This window comes from Pungitius pungitius, chromosome 14 (assembly GCF_949316345.1).
Source record: "Pungitius pungitius chromosome 14, fPunPun2.1, whole genome shotgun sequence".
In the NCBI taxonomy this organism is placed as follows: domain Eukaryota; kingdom Metazoa; phylum Chordata; class Actinopteri; order Perciformes; family Gasterosteidae; genus Pungitius; species Pungitius pungitius.
In genome coordinates, this window is record NC_084913.1 from 8,098,687 (window position 1) to 8,109,664 (window position 10,978).

Below are 10,978 nucleotides of genomic sequence, written 5' to 3' on the forward strand. Positions count from 1 at the left end.
CATCAGCAGCCTTGTGACAATGCTGAGATGAAGCAAAACTGCTCAGGCTGCATCACTATCATGTCGATAGTGCAGCTACTGTATTCTGTGCACATTCTTTTAAAATTAAAAATGGAAATCTTTTCATAATCCTTACATAACTGTACAGGTGACACTGTCCTCTACATGTTAGCAGTATAGGTTGTGTTACATTGCCACCTGTGACCTTGGGAACTGAAGTGTTCCTCCTAATACTACAAACACTGCAATTAGGTTTTCAAAAAACAGGTACTTTCCCACTTCGAGACCCTGTTAAACATAGATTCAATATAAAATCCCACAACATCCTTGCTTTGGCTTTTAAAAAATGCAAATGCAGCCGCAGCAACGACCACGGAGACAAAAATGATGGGCCAGCATATCTTTCATGGCCTTGTTTTGCAACATGCACCGATTTACTTCAACATTTCCCTCTACCTCGAATAACAACAGATAATACTAAGTGGCCAAACTTCTTAATTAATGTTGTCCTCTAAAAGTGAGCCAAGGACTAAATTCACACATTAGCATGATTCACAGTCCGCCCACGGTTTCCAAAAACAGTCTTGCGTGTCTCCAAATGCCCAACTGAGAGCTAATTTCTCTCCTCACACTGTGACCTTTGACATCGTATATAGGTTGTGCTTGTTGCCTGTACGACAGATTCCGATGCATATTCATACCTACATATGGCTCGCCGGAATGAGGCCTGTCTACTTCCTGCAGCCTCCGTACGGCGCAGGAGGCAGTTCATTACTGAGTGTTCTCAATCGAGTCTAGCCAAACCCCGAGGATTTGAGGGAGGATCATTTTTGGTAATGAATGCATGTGTGTGTGGGCGTGTGTGTGTGTGTGTGTGTGTGTGTGCGCGTCTGGGTGGAAGATGTATCCATGCATGTCTTGTTTTGGACTACAGGGGAGAGTGGAATTGGGGTGATGAGTGTGTGTCTGTGTGTTTGGTGGAAGTGATGGAGGCGGTGGGAAGTGTGCATGTATAAGGTGGGGGTGGTGGATGCCTGCATTTGTGCATGTGCTTGTGTCTTTGAGCATCGTGTGGGAGTGTGTTTGTGAGAGTTGTGGCACACGCTCACAGGCTTCGCTTGTTTGTGAGGTGAGAAGAGAGAAAAGTGGAGTCCCTCAGCAAGCCTCCACCTCCTCTTGCTCCATCTGCCCATTTCGCTCAGTTCTCCATAAATTAAAAACGCTCTACATCTGCTTTGGGGTACATTGTTAGTTGTGGGCTTCAGTGGTTCCTCTGTTTATGAAAAATTAAACACTTTTCTGCATTCAATTATCCCCCCACCCTCAGAATCCCATCCCCAGCAAACGTGGCTGAGGCCCATGCCCCCCCCCCCCCCCCCCCCGCCCCCATACCGAGAAGAAGTCCAGAGCCTCCACCACGAGAGATGAACATCTCAAGTTAAGGGAGGGGGGGGAAAAATAAGTAATTAACATCTGTTCATTGTAATGGTGAGCACATGTGTGGAACCTGGATATGACATTCATCATTGTTGCATTGATGAGTATTGTTCTTCGAATCTTTAAATCAACTTATTCTTCTATTTCATCCGTGGCACGTTTCAACTCCTTCACACTTTCAGCTATTAAAACCCAAAACCCACCAGTTGGAAGCAGAACACAAACTGCTCAAGATCGAGACAGAGGCTCTGGCTGCTTTACAAAAGAGCCAAGAGGAGACCCACCACGAGGTGGTCTCTACCAGTGATTTCACTGAGTCCTGCCTGATCGCAAAGAACCGACAGATGGACAAAATGAGGCGCAAGATGCAGGAGTCAAAAAAATAGAGAGAAGAGAAGAAAAAGGAGACCATCCAGGGCGTCAACATCAACGTGCCTGAGACTGGACGCCAGTAACAACACCTTCCTTCATCTCCCACCTCATCCCCTCATCCATCTACCCCAGTCCCCGTCCACCCGCACTTCACAGCGATGAAGACCCCCCCTCACCCCTTCAACCCCACTAAGACCCAGTAATGTCATGCCAATATTACAAACAAATGATCATACTTAACATTTCTAATATCATCAATCAAGATGATATACTGTAGGACTAATATCATATAGCATAATATAGGACTAATATCATATAGCATAATAATTTTGATTAATTAATTATTTGAATTGAATTGAATATAACATCAGATAACTAATATATCAAACATGGCATCATACTTTCTAATATTATATTACATAATATCATATACAGTGTTTTCCCTATTATTATATCCCCCAGCGCGCCCCAACACCCACGCCCCCTCTGGTACGTCTTCCCCCTAAAGTTGGGAACCTAGGGGGAAACACTGATATGACATAATATAGCAGAACTAATATAGCAGACATGGCTTTATACTTTATATATCTAATATCATAGAACATAATATCATAAAACTAGCATTGTATTTCTAATAGAATTTAACATAATATCATAGAACTAATATAGCATCATATTTCTAATAGAATTTAACATACTAGCATAAAATAGCATCAGACATATCTCAAATATCTTAATAGAATACAATAAACATAATACAACAGATGCTATATTTCTCCACTAGCCATGCCTTGATTACTTAGACAAACTATAGAGGGAGGCATGCTGTAAACTTTACTGTAAACTCACTGTAAAAAATTACACTGAGAACCCATTTTCCAGTGATGGTTTAATGAAACTGTTGGACTACGTTCACACGTTTCTACCATTGATTTGTCAAACCGGCTGTGGGAGGTTGTCCGAGGTATGTGCGCAGATACGGAAACCCCCTCATCTTCATCTGTGGCCTCGCATTTCGCCAAAGGAAGGAAATGGATGAGATGAAAAAGATACATTCCTTAGACGCTGTGCTGTGCTACTTTCCAGCTGCTAATTTGTAATAAAGTTGGAAAAAAAAGGTAACGATATTTACAAATGAATGAGAAGGCGGGTACTCAAATGCAAAAAGTTTTGTATGTCCTGGCATTTCGGCTCCATTCCCCCCCCCATCCGCCATCTGTGGGTTCCCATGTGGGTTTCCCCCCACCCTTTCCCACATAAAAAAAAAAATCTCCTCCATGAATCGCCACCTTAACATGGTGGAGTTTGAGTGGCTCAGGGATCCTGCGATCTGTGTTGTCTCTGTGACCCGAGCCCCTTGTAGGCCGGCACAAGGACAACCGGTTTCAGGGGAGAGTCCAGACTACGATCAATTCAAAAACCCACACACCCTCAACCCAGCGCAGTCACCCGGTCCAGACCAGGAGAGGAAGTGCACAGCGGCCCACGAAGCCCCCACATTGTGGAAGGTGAAACAAAACTAAACGATAGTTAAAGCTGCGAGCAGCGTTGGACGGGTCCTCGCTACTCCTTGCCCGTCGGGGCACTGGCCGAACGGTTACAAATGCGCCCGAGAAACCTTGGTGGTGGTTAACCGTGTGGAGCAACGCCAGGAATGCCGCTTTGCAAACTTTATCTTTGACATGATCATGGTCTTAGGCCTTTTATGTCAACACATAACCAGGAGCTTCTGATGTACTATTAAAAATTAAAGCCTCTCAAGATACCATACAATAGTCATTTTCCTTCAATATCTGAATCACCAGACTACATATTGTCATTTTCAGATTAGATTTAAAAGGAAACAATCAATGCTGTCATGACCATTCCACTTCAGGCAGAGAGTACACATCACCAGGGTGTGACTTGGTGATAACCAGGACATTCTGATGTACCAGTCCAAAATAAAAGCCTCTCAAAATACCATATATGAGCCAATTTCCGTCAAAATATATCACCAGACTACAATTTTCATTCATTTTCAGATCAGGTTTAAAAGGAAACAATCAATACTGTCATGACCATTAAACTTCAGGTTGATAGAATAATAAGAATTCCTTGAAATACAATAGGTTCCTCTACGACTAGTCGTAGCGAGAACCCTAATAAAAGGTCTCTTACAGCTTAATATCTCTATTTACCAAGTGTTTAAAAAATGACACAATCCAACACACAGAAAAAAAGGTTCTTAATTGGTTCTTTAGAAGGAATAAATTTAACAGGTTTACAATCAACAAACACTATTACTATTTCATGTTGCTTTGATTTGAGTGAGATGTATTGTACTTTTCGCTCTTGAAGCCTAGACTTATTTCACGGGTGGTCAATTCAATAAATAAGATCAGCATATGAACTATGACATGTTATAAGCGCTATAGACAAAAGAAAATCAATATTTTTCATTTGAGTTTTATTGCAATGATGTGTAGTAAAAACGTTTAAAAATGTGTCGTAATTCATTTAAGTTTACCTCATTTATCTATACTCAAATTTCTGTTCTGTACTTGAAGCATTATGTATTTGCTTCAAGTTTCAAGTTATATATAAAAGAGCCACTCCGACGTCAGTGTGACGTCATCTCTCAAGATGACAGCTGGGGGCGGGACTTCCCGTGTCTTAAAACGGCTAGTAGAGCCATTTTAAGACACGGGAAGACATGTAAACCACACTGGGCGTTCAGTAGTCTTTTGTCTCTCAAAATCTCATTTTTTTTTAGATACCCCTTATTTGTTTGAGGTGTGGATTCTGTGTGTAAGCGCTGTCTCTCTCTGCCCTTTGAGCAGCTGCTTCGTTGCCATGGATACTTATGCGCTCCACTCTGTCAGTTTGTCAGTTGGTCTCAGCCAGCCAGTGGAGTCACATGACACAGCTATGCTTTCCTTCAACAGACATCTCTCCCTTCTGTACCCTCTCTGTGCCATGGGACATTGGTTTGAGGTGTGGATTCTGTGTAAATCGCTGTCTCTCTCTGCCCCCTGAGCTCGTTAGTGACTGCAGGGGCTCCGTTGTCACGGTTACTCGCAGACGCGGGCTGCTCTGTCTGTAACTCACAGCTGATCCGTATTAGCTGATCAGTGCAGTCTGACAGGACCTGAAGGTATTCAGGTCTTACAGAGGACATTTCAGAACCTCCTTTCCTTCTCTCCACCCTCTTTTCTCTTTTTCTCTTTTCTCTCTGATGAGGCACATCAAATAATAACTTCTTAGTTGGAATATTTTGTCGCTCAACACCCCCCCCCTTCTTAGTTTGAATAACAAACATTCTGTCTCCAAACCCCCCCCTCACCGAATTCCATTATTTCAAAATAAAAGCCTCAATGATTATCTGTACCTTAACCTTGAAGCAGAATGAAGGTGTTTTGTTAAAATACGTATTGCTCTTTCAAATACTAGTACAACTAGTAGTACTTATTCAACCATTACCAATACTCTTACTAATATTTCAACTGCTATTAATACTAAAAAGACTCATACTACTACTACTACTAGCAGTAGTACTGAAAGACTAATACTACCAGTAATAGTGATACTGCAACTGATTTTACTACTCTTACTACTATAAAAAGTTATTTTTACTGCTTTTAATAATTTTACTACTACCAGTGAAATTACTTTTACTCTCAATACTATTATTTTTATTGCTATTAACTTACTACAACTACTACTTTTCAGCAGGAAATGCATTTTCTAGTTGGCTTGAGGATCTGCTTTCACAGCAGTAATCTACCACAGTAGGACAACTGTATGATTCACACAGGCAACAAAATAAAGCGTTTAACAAATATTTCCTGAAGCTGTGGTTTTTCCATGCACGTCTAAACGGTGGGAAAGAGCCATCAGGTGTTCATCATTGCTCCCGAAATGGACCGACTGACTGAAGGCACTGACCTGATGAAAGATGCTTTTTGCAGCAAGTCAGCGCCACGTCATGCGGGAAGAAGTGGAGCTGCAGATGAATGGCTAATTGGGAGAAAAAGGAGAGCAGGATTCCCCCTTAGAGGAGCCAGCCTTGAGTGGAATAATGAGTGTAACCAGGGGTTATGGTCACAATGTTGCCCTACCCTGAACAGCCCTGCCACTGGGGAGGACCTGTGTTTGTCTTTGACATCAACACGCGCGGCTCCAGGGCAGGCCTATTTGGCCATGGTTTGGTAACTGTGAGCCCTGTGGCAGAACAGGTGTAGCAGGGCAACGAGGCCATCAATCTCTTACCGGTCCGTCCCTATTGGATTCAGGGTTAATTATCGTCAAATAAGCTATTAAGAAAAGTGATGGAAGCACAGAGGATGAGGGGATACTAACCTTGGCGAGGGGGGGACAGCTGGGAATCTGAGAGAGGCTACTTTGCCTTCGATGGCGTTGCTAAGTTGCGGCTCCTGACTAAAGCATGGGGAAAAGTGGAATCAATGGAGTCAGTTTTTGATCACAAGGTGTAACATCCCTGCCAGAAATGATGTTGATCCTATTCTACATCCCATATCACTCTTAGAACAAAACGGGTCAAACATAATTAGAACTATTTCAAGTTATATTTTGAATCGTCACACCTTGCAGTTGTTGGGTGTATCTAAGTAAGTAAATATTCATTTAAATCCAGCGTCTGTGGTGTAACTGGTTTTAATTTAGTGATCAGGCTAACTAGGTACAGTCTCAAGTTATAAAGAGCTGCCGTAAGTGGCATCTAGTGAGCCTGCAGTACAGAAGCTTTGATCGCTTTTGTCAAAGAGTACAATGATGAACTGTAAAATAATTTGACCACTGTGCTCGGGTTATCAAGAGGAAGCCCCGGCTCAGGTAAAAAGTAATGACTGAGAGAATCAAAGGTTTTAGTCTATGATAGAATTATATTGATTCATACCTGTATAAAAGACCCTCATAAAGCGCTCCGTTTTATTGCGGTGCACCTTTAGTCTTAACGGTATCCATCTCATTGTGGATTACTTTATAATGCATAAATGGAAAATGCCATTAGGGCTTCTTTTCATGCTCTTAACATATTAATTGGCATTGCAGAGAATGTGGGATCACACAGTAAATTGTATCCGGGGAAGTCAGTGACACCTGACCTATTGAAAATTTTACAGTGTGCTTATACCTTCATTTATCTACTCAATGTGCCCATGAATATTTAAGGTGGACAATTAAACCCCAGCTGACCTACAGAATGGAGCCAGAGCAACGTTGTCAAAGTGAGGCAGCATAAATGCGCCCGTGCAATCACACTCATCGAAAACCGCCCCCGCCCCCCCCCCCATGCTCCCACCTCCCACGTATACACAAAATAAACACAAAGGCGGGAGAGCTCTGTCACAATGTCACACGGTCACAGTGACGTGGCCCGTGTGTGACAGGCACATCACATATGTGTCATGTTTATGGGGGCATCAACAGACGCGGGTTTGTGTTTTGTGTATGTAAATGTTCGGGCAGGGTCAAAGTTAATGCAAGTCAGTATCCTGCTTCACCTTGGGTGTGTGGGGGGGGGGGGGAAGCAACACTAAAGCTGAATACTGAACACTGTAATTGATTGTTGCATGAAAACACTGTATGCTACAGATACTATTGTAACAATCGCAACAAGAATTTGGAAAGCAAATAATTGCACATTTAAGATATCAAATAAGAATGATCTCCAGACTCTGCAGCGTCGTTCAGCTCCTCTGAGCCTTTAAGCATCTTCTAAACTCATTGTTTTGGTTTCTCGACTCATGACTCTGAAAACAAACAAAAACAAGCATTTTGGTAGCCACTGTACGCTTATTGCATGCATTGAGTCTTTTCACAGAAATCTCCCGTATTCACAGACGGTTTGTTGGGGTTGGGAAAAGGTCAGGAGAAAGTCTTGTGTTTGTTAGTTTGACCCAAACACTCCACACAGACATCCCTCCCCCTTAAATTGCATCAGTTGCTGTAACCATCTATTACAGACGTGTACTGGCTTACATTGGAGTCAGTTGAAAAAACACTGATTCTCTCATAATTGAATTACCAGAAGTGTTTTCAAAACATCTAATTATTAACCACGGGGGCAAAGCAGGGAAAATTGAAACTGACACATCTCAACATTAATAATGAATTGAGTTCAACGAGTGTCTCTCTGACCTCAAACTCTCAATCTCTATGCGTTGGGATCTCACACTAGCAGAATGGCCCATCCCTTGACAGATATCCATATATAAAGGCTAAATGTAATAGCCATGACACTATGCTCGGCTGATCAGGCTGATTTAACATATCTCTTTGCAAAGTGCCTATGCTGTCACCTTATTTTCATCTCCAACCTAGGGTTAGTGCATACGTCCCCACAAAGTGGGTTATATGGTAGTCTCGTCGTTTTAATGGCTTAAATAATGGAGTAATTCCATAGAAATGAAGCGGCCTTATAAGGACGTCAGGTTCCTTACTTCCCTATCCAGTATGCCGCGTCTATAGGTCAGATTACTTTTTCAAATTGTATGAAATATAAATGAACCAAAGCTGTTTCTGCCCTCTAATCACTTCCTTATATTTATATCACAGTGGTCGGGAGGACGGAGGAATGACGTCCCATTCTAATCATATTGTCATCCCCTCGGGTTAGACCTTCCATTTTGCATCCATTTTAACAGAAAGAAATGGCTCTGAAAGAGAACCGTGATACAATCTGTGTTAAACATATATAGAAGGTATTCCATTTATTCATGATCAGATGTGGCATTATGACATAGGCAAACCTATTAATCAAAGAAACATATTAAAGACAAGTGAGATAAAACTTCAAAGTTCTTCTAGTCGGTCGACAAGCATCATTTTAAACTTTCTTGTTTTAACTGAGCCAGACAAGAACTGTATTACCTTTTAAAGCATCTCAAGCATCCGGGATGCAGCAATTTGCTGAGAAAAACGTCTCCCTTAAATCGTCTCACACTTTGACATACCCATTCTTGATTCCTTTTCTGGCCAAAACTCCAAGTTTCCATTTATGAAAGATGTCTGGTTAGGAATCTATCATTACAGCAATCACTCCCTCACTGTTGTATCATTTCTTCCCAAACATCCATCTAATCTGAAAGCCTGCAGACTGTCCCTGGGCCATTATTTCCACATACACTATTATTTTGCACAAACGGTGATCTCCACAGGCAATCTGCATCTAGCTGTGGCGAGCGTTTGCCATGGGAATAGAAATCAGACACCTGTCGGTGCGGTGGGATGGGGCGTTTTTTTTTTTTCTTTCTAAAACAGCTTCCAAGCAGCCAGGCATATCAAAGCAGCATAGGGAACATGTCTCCTTGAAGTAAGAGAAAGTTAGGTTGTAAAATGGGAAAGGAATTGTGGTTGGCAGGCATTGGGGACTAATATAACACTCCTCCTCGTTCCTCCATCATCCCTGACATCTGGGACGGTAATCATACCTTAAATGGAATCACCATGATCGTGAGCTTTTTAGGATTTATCCTTTTCTTTACCTTAACGGTATGTTGTTCAGTCCAGTACAGACGATCTTTTGGAAGAACTAAAAAGCAAGTATGTCTCAAAAAAGGACGTGGGACACTAAGGTCCTAAACATACAGCGTCATCGTATCTACATTTTCTTATCATTGTCATGACTGTTATGCAAAAAATCAAATCAAATCACAAATGACATATTTTGACATATTTCTTTCTTGTTATTTAGCCCCTATTTTGAAAGCAACGGTGTTACAGTGAGGCTAGAGTTACCAACGGTTCGGATCAGTCTGTTGTCTAGATATCTCCCTGGAGGACGGCTTCAAATGTGTGACTCCAAGTCCCGGGGGAAATAACAGCAGTTGTGAATGCCATATTGATGATGTTCTGTGCCCTGGTGTTTTTCACCATGAAATCTGGACTCAGAGCAACAAAAACAAAAGATGTCGTAGGGTCACCGAATTGAATCAATGGAAAAAAAGCACATATCTACTAAAACAAGAATCAGTCAAATGAAAAATAAATCATAGAAGTTCTAATCCAGTGTTCTTATGCTCTATTTTTTATCTATCTTGTTTTAACATTCAAAATCTATATTTTCCTATTTCAGTCATCAAAATATTGTAATATTTAATAATGATAAACACTTTCAGGTGCCAGATTAATATTATTTTCTTTTGTTTACATTTCCTGAGGATGTGGTTAAGGTCTTATTTATTAATTTAGTTATTTTCCTCCTCTAAAGATGAGGGAGATGTGAGTAGAAGGCCTCAGTCCCACAGCTTCATATCTCTCCACACTTTGCATCGCCTATCGTCTGCAGATGCATCCGCAGTGGCCTACTTCATCAGGCTGTTGCTCAATACTTTTCATTAACTGAATCTTTTTCTAAGGAATATCCAATTTTAGCGTGAGTCAGGTCAACGAGGACCCCACAGCCGGAGATTCTGATCCTAATTATGTCGAGGACATCATACACCCGCACTTGTTTAATGGGCTCACATAACCATGTTGAGCAAGCCTCTGATAACATCCCACATGTGCTGTTCTTCATAAGAGCGTGGCTCCTCCAGCATCACCTTCCCCTTGCCCAAGAGAAGCGAAGAGGCCAAGCAAATGGAGCGTCTGCTTCAGTAATTTCCCCATATACATTTGAGTTGCTTCATTTCTAAGAGCCTTCCCTCTCCACAAATACACTATTATATGAAACACATTAGTATTTACCAGAAATTACTAAGTAAAGTAGTAGAGGGTTGCCATATCCAGATGGATGCCGCTTAAATGGGTCTTCAATTAGTCTCCACTAACTTACATCTTCCAGTTGAATTCTGATGAGCTGATATGGCAATTTACTCAGCCCGGCTGGAGAGCACTTGTTCCCCCTTCTGAGTGCAACCTAGCTGCTTTTGAGTATCGTGAACCTTTGATCAGTGCCCCCTTATTACGTATAAAAGCCAATACCATTAAATTCTGCATTGCCTCATCTCCTTGTCCACAGTACTTTCCCCTATTCTGTATCAAAGATCATAGGCTCATGTAATGAAAAAAAAAAATCCAGTGATGTGTAAAAGTAAAGTAGATGATAATACCTTTTAGTTAATACATCTCACATCTCTCTATTGCTTTCATAAACCTGTGGCCCGTGTTCCGCCTCTGTAGCTAGCTACTTCCCTCTTGTGGCCAACCAGGACACAGAGACACC